At 58.2% G+C, this 5,911-nt stretch overlaps 1 pseudogene; it reads left to right on the plus strand.

The window, feature by feature from the left end:
* Window positions 1-745: 745 nt before the first annotated feature.
* On the plus strand, window positions 746-4,019 carry LOC102121594 (C-type lectin domain family 4 member G-like; annotated as a pseudogene).
* Window positions 4,020-5,911: the final 1,892 nt, after the last annotated feature.

Raw genomic sequence — 5,911 nt, forward strand, 5'->3', positions numbered from 1 at the left:
ATTGGTACCTTTATGGTTTTTTTTGTTTTTGTTTGCTTGTTTACTTTGAGATGGAGTCTCGCTCTGTCACCCAGGCTGGAGTGCAGTGGCGCAGTCTTGGCTCGCTGCAACCAACTAAAAATACAAAAATTAGCCAAGAATGGTGGCACACACCTGTAATCCCAGCTACTCGGGAGGCTGAGGCAAGAGAATTGCTTGAACCTGGGAGGCGGATGTTGCAGTGAGCCGAGATTGCACCACTGCACTCCAGCCTGGCAAACAGAGGGAGACTCTGTCTCAAAAGAAAAAAAGAAAAAGAAAGTTGAGGCTTCCTGAAGCTACACACTACACACCCCACACCCCTATCCACCACCCACCGAGTGGTAAAGTCCTGCAGCTCAGCAGACCACCTCCTCACCAAAACCTGTGTTTGCTCTCTTCTGGTACCGAGGGACTGAATCAAGGTCAGGTTCAGACCCAGCCTCTGAGGAGGGGCCTGAACTGGCCTGGGGAGCTACACCTTGGGGGCGTTCTCAGGAGCCAGCAGAGAAGCCCTGGGCACTAGCCTGGGGATGGAGCTGCAGCGATGAGAACCGGGAGGCTGGAACTACCCCGCCTCACTCCCAGCGCGGCTCAGCCCAGCCCAGCCCAGAAAAGGCCCAACCCTGTGATTGGTCCTTGGGTACCTGTTGCCAGGAATTGAGGCCAAGAAAATGGGAAGGAAGGAAGGGAGTGAGTAGGTCCAGTGAGGACGGAGGTGAAGTTTATATCTCTGCCAGGGACTAGGGGCCTGCACCGCCATGGACACCACCAGGTACAGCAAGTGGGGCGGCAGCTCGGAGGAGGTCCCCGGAGGTATGAGCAATGAGACTGCCTCATCCCTCAACCCCAGTGTCTGGGGTTTGATGGGGGAGGGGAGGGAAGAGCCAAGACTGGCCAGGGTCGTGGGTGCAGGAGACACACCACAGGCCACAGAGCCAGTTGGACCGGGGTCCAGTTCCCACTCTGCCACTTAGAAGCTGTGTGACCACAGGCAAGTTACTTAACTTCTCTGAATCTCAGTTTCCTGGGAGGAACCCAGGCCTCCAGGGCTCAGTCCTGGGGGACCCAGCATGCCGTCCTTGTTCTGCCAGGGCACTGGGGACGCCGGGTGCACTGGAGCGGGAGACCCCTCTTCTTGGCCCTGGCTGTCCTGGTCGCCACAGTCCTATGGGCTGTGATCCTGAGTATCCTATTGTCCAAGGGTGAGCGACCCTCAATGGGGAAGCGTTGCGTCCGACCCCCCTGGGGACACAAAACCCCCGTTTCGTGGCGCACCAACTGCGCCCTGGCGTCCTGCTCGCTGTCTGAGTGTGAGCAGAGTGTGTGTACATCTTCGGGCCGTGTGCACTCACGCGTGTGCACATGGCGTGCTCGTATGTGTGCGAGTCCCCGCGCGTTTGTCCGCCATCGACTTGTTTGCACATCGTGTGCGCTGTACGACTGCCGGCTCGCCCCGTGGTTCCGAGTCGGGGGACCCCGCACCCCACGGGCGAGGGGAGGATTCCCCAGTCCCTGGCCTTGCCTGCAGGAGCCTCTCTCCGCAGCCTTCACGGAGCGCGCGGCGTTGCTCGGCTGCCAGGACCTGCTGAGGACAAACGGTGCGTGCAGAGCCGGACGCCTGGGTCCCCGGGCCTTGCGGGGCAGGAGCGTCTGAGACCCCGGAGATGGAGTCTCGGGTGCGTGGGGGCCCTATGGTCCCTGAGGCTGGCCCCGGGGTGGGGAAGGGGGACCCTGAGTCCTCCCAAGTGACCCGGCGGGCATGCGTTTTGGGGCGGGGGTCGTTCCAGCCTCCAAGCAGACGGCCGCACTGGGTGCCCTGAAGGAGGAAATCCGAGTCTGCCGCAGCTGCTGTGAGGGGGCGCGGCCGAGGCGGTGGGCGCGCAGGGGCGGGGTCTTGTGGCCGGGATGGGAGGGGGGACGGGGGCGAGGCCTGCGGCGAGCTGGGCGGGACGGGCTGGTCTCCGAAGTCCCGCCCCATCCTCGCGGTCCTCGCCCCTTGGTCCAGCAGCTCTCAGGCTCGCGGACGCAGACGCAGCTGCAGACCACGCGCTCGGAGCTTGGGAGGCGCAGGCAAAGCTGATGGAGCAGGAGAGAGCCCTGCGGGAACTGCGTGAGCGCGGTGAAAGCCCGCCGCGACGCCAGCCCTGAGTCCTGGCCGTGTGCCCCGACCCCGACCCCGTCCTGAGTGCTGACCGCTGACCCCGATCATGCACCCCGTCCTGACCCTGACGCTGCACTCTGACCTTGACTGCCACTCCTAGAGCCGGCCACACCTGGACCCTGCCCAGTTGTAACCGTCCTTGACCCTGTGCCATCCTGGTCGCCGGCACCGAGGGTACAATGACTACGGACAGGGGTCCTGGCCATTAGCTAGTCATGATCCTACTCCTGACCTTGAGCCCAGCCAAAATCCCCATTCCCTTGACCCCGCAGTGACCCAGGTCTTGGCTGAAGCCGGCAAGGACCGCGAGGACGTCCGCCCTGGACTGTTCCTGGCGCTGGAGGCAGTGAGGCTGCAGAACAGTAAGGGTGACGGGGAAAGGGGGTAGCGGGAGGAAGGGGGTGGGAGGGTGTAAGTGGACCTGCCCGTGTGCTTCGCCGGCCCCCCTCTTTGACCTTGGCCTGGTCCTGTGGTTCCACCCCTGGGCCCTTGGGGCCAAACCCCTACCCCCTGCATCCTCTCGGTTTGCTCGACCTCTCTGACCCTCGCCACCCCGCAGGTTCCCGTGAGCCGTGTACCACGTCGTGGCTGCCCTTCGGGAGCTCCTGCTACTATTTCTCTGTGCCGAAGACCACGTGGGCAGAGGCGCAAGGCCACTGCGCCCATGCCAGCGCACGTCTGTAGGGGGCCTGGAGGAGCAGGTGTGCAGGAGGAGGGGGCGTTCACCCGAGGGGGCGTGGCCGGGCGGTGGGGCGGCGCGGGAGGGGGCAGGACTCTGCAGGCTCAGGTGTCTCCTCCTTTCTAGGACTTCCTGAGTCATCACACTAGCGCCCTTGAATACTGGATCGGCCGCAAGGCGGTGCAACACTTGTGCAAGGTTCAGGGCTCCTCGTGGGTGGACAGAGTCCCACTCAGCTTCAGGTAGGGGAAGGGCTCCTGGTGAAACCTGGGGGCCACAGGATAGACTCTAGAGGACATGCTTTGAGGCCGAGGCGGGCGGATCACGTTTCACGGGCATGTGAAACGTGACGAAACCCCGTCTCAACAAAAAAATATAAAAAATTAGCCAGGTGTGGTGGCGCACCAGCTAACCCAGGAGGCTGAGGCGCGAGAATCACTTGAACCTGGGAGGCAGAGATTGCAGTGAGCCACAATCGCGCCACTGCACTCCAGACTGGCAGACAGAGACTCCGTCTCAAAAAAAAAAAAAAAAAAAAAAGACATGCTTTGGCCAGATCTCAGGGACCCGCTTGGCTGGGACTCCATTCTTAGGGATGGGCAGGCTAGACCCCAGGAAATGTCCTTGGGTTAAATTCTGGGCATTAGTAAGTTATATCCCAAGTGTACACTCAGGTTAGACACTTACGGTGTCTAGGGTAGACCCAAGCAATAAACAGGCTAGAGGCTGGGATGGAAGAGGGAAGTCCCGAGTCCATCCTCAGCCTAGATTCCCAGCAACACCCTCCACCATTCAACTGCTGCAGCCACTGGTTACAGGGGGAACCCAGTGAATCTTGGGGGTGCGAGGCCTGTGTCATGATTCTGGGCCTGGGGCTGTGGATGGACCCACCATGTGATGAGAAGGCTGGCCGGATCTGTGAGAAGAGGCATGGTGCTGAACCCACCCAGTGCTCCAGAGCCATGCCCAGTGCCCAATGGGATGCCATGCAATATCGCGGCTCCTGGAACCCACCGGCAATGATTTTCTTTTCCCCATCCACCACTACAAGAACCAATCGGCCAGGCCCAGCCCTGTCCGGTGCCTGCACTCTGGGACCTCTGCTCTGACCTCATGGAGACCTAACCTAACCTTCACTGGCTCCAAAATCTCCATTTCTGGATCCCAGTGGTGTGACCCCACCTCTCCTCCTAGCCAAGACAGGCAACTGAGGAATGGAGCTATTTGGTTTTCCTGCACTTTCCTGCAAAGGGGAGAATGGTACTTCCTACAAAGCTCTCTTTGCAGCCTGGGGGAGCATCAATAAAGGTTTGAGAAGTGGATCTAGGCTCCTGGCTCTGGTGAGCTCTTCCTTCCTTCTTTCTTCCCTTCCTTTCCCTTCTCTTCCCTTCCCTTCCCTTCCCTTCCCTTCCCTTCCCTTCCCTTCCCTTCCCTTCCCTTTCCTTCCCTCCCCTCCCCTCCCCTCCCTTCCTTTTCTTCCCTCCTTCTTTCCTTCCTTCCTTCCTTCTTTTGAGATGGAGTCTCACTCTGTCACCCAGGTTGGAGTGCAGTGGCACAATCTCAGCTCACTGCAACCTCCGCCTCACAGGTTCAAGGGATTCTCGTGCCTCAGCCTCCCAAGTAGCTGAGATTACAGGCATGTGTCACCATGCCTGGCTAACATTTTATTTTTTAGTAGAGACAGGGTTTCTTCATGTTGCCCAGGCTGGTTTCAAACTCCTGACCTCAAGTGATCCATCTGCCTCAGCCTCCCAAGTGGCTGGGATTAGAGGCGTGCACAACCACACCTGGCTCATTTTTGTATTTTCTGTAGAGATGGGGTTTCACCATGTTGCCCATGCTGGTCTCAAACTCCTGGGCTCAATCAATCCACCCACCTCAGCCTCCCAAAGTGCTGGGATTACAGGTGTGAACCATCTACGCCCGGCCCTCTGGTGAGCTCTTCTAAGCTTTATCCCAGAGGCCCTGATATGAACCCTGTGAGTGACCCCGATCTCTCTAACTGACCTCATAGTCCTATGATGCTTCCAAACCCAGTGAGTTACCTGCACTAGGCCAGGAGGGCTTGAAAGTAGGGGCAGTTGCCCCTTCAGCACTGTTAAAATTCTCAGCCCCCTGACACAGAGTTTGGTTCAGAGGCTGCTGGGGACACAGGAATGGGTCAAACCCAATCCTTACCCCCGGGACCTCCACATTCTGGTCTGGCTGGGCACAGGAACAATGTGATTCGTGATTTAACAGAGGAATGCATGGAACGGGTAGCTGATGGGCATGGGGGAGCCACTTTTTGTTGGGGTCCAGCCTCAACACTACCCATGGATACCCAAAGTCTGGTGGTGATGAAGGAATGAGAAAAGGCAAATTAAGATTTTAGGCTGGGCGTGGTGGCTCACACCTGTAATCCCAGCTCTTTGGGAGGCCGAGGTGGGTGGATCACGAGGTCAGGAGATCGAGACCATCCTGGCTAACACGGTGAAACCCTGTCTCTACTAAAAATACAAAAAATTAGCTGGGCAGGGTGGCGGGCGCCTGTAGTCCCAGCTACTTGGGAGGCTGAGGCAGGAGAATGGCATGAACCCGGGAGGCGGAGGTTGCGGTGAGCCGAGATAGCGCCACTGCACTCCAGCCTGGGCAACAGAGGGAGATTCCGTCTCAAAAAAAAAAAAAAGATTTTTTAAAGCAGATCCAGGGGACCAGTTGCTAGAGTGAAGGCTGCAAAGGGCCCAGAGCTCTGGTTGCCTGACAATGTATTAAGTACAATCTTTTGATCTAAGAAGCAGCTGGTAGGGGGTGAAACGGTGAAGGAGGGGGAGCGTACATCATTGGAAAGATCTATAGCAGTGGCGGTTATATGAATTTCCCTTAAGCTAAAAGCGTATGTCTAACTACGAAGATTAACTTATCGGGCTGCAGCTGGTGGGGGCTGGTTTTATAGGGGCCAGGATGTCTGGTCACATTCCAGTGCTTCAAGGGAGTGCTTCAGCCCAGAGCGGGTCATGCTGTCTGACCTGGGAACTTAATGGCTTAGGAAAATGATTATCCTTAGGGAC

The sequence above is a fragment of the Macaca fascicularis genome, chromosome 19 (genome assembly GCF_037993035.2).
Source record: "Macaca fascicularis isolate 582-1 chromosome 19, T2T-MFA8v1.1".
In the NCBI taxonomy this organism is placed as follows: Eukaryota; Metazoa; Chordata; class Mammalia; order Primates; family Cercopithecidae; genus Macaca; species Macaca fascicularis.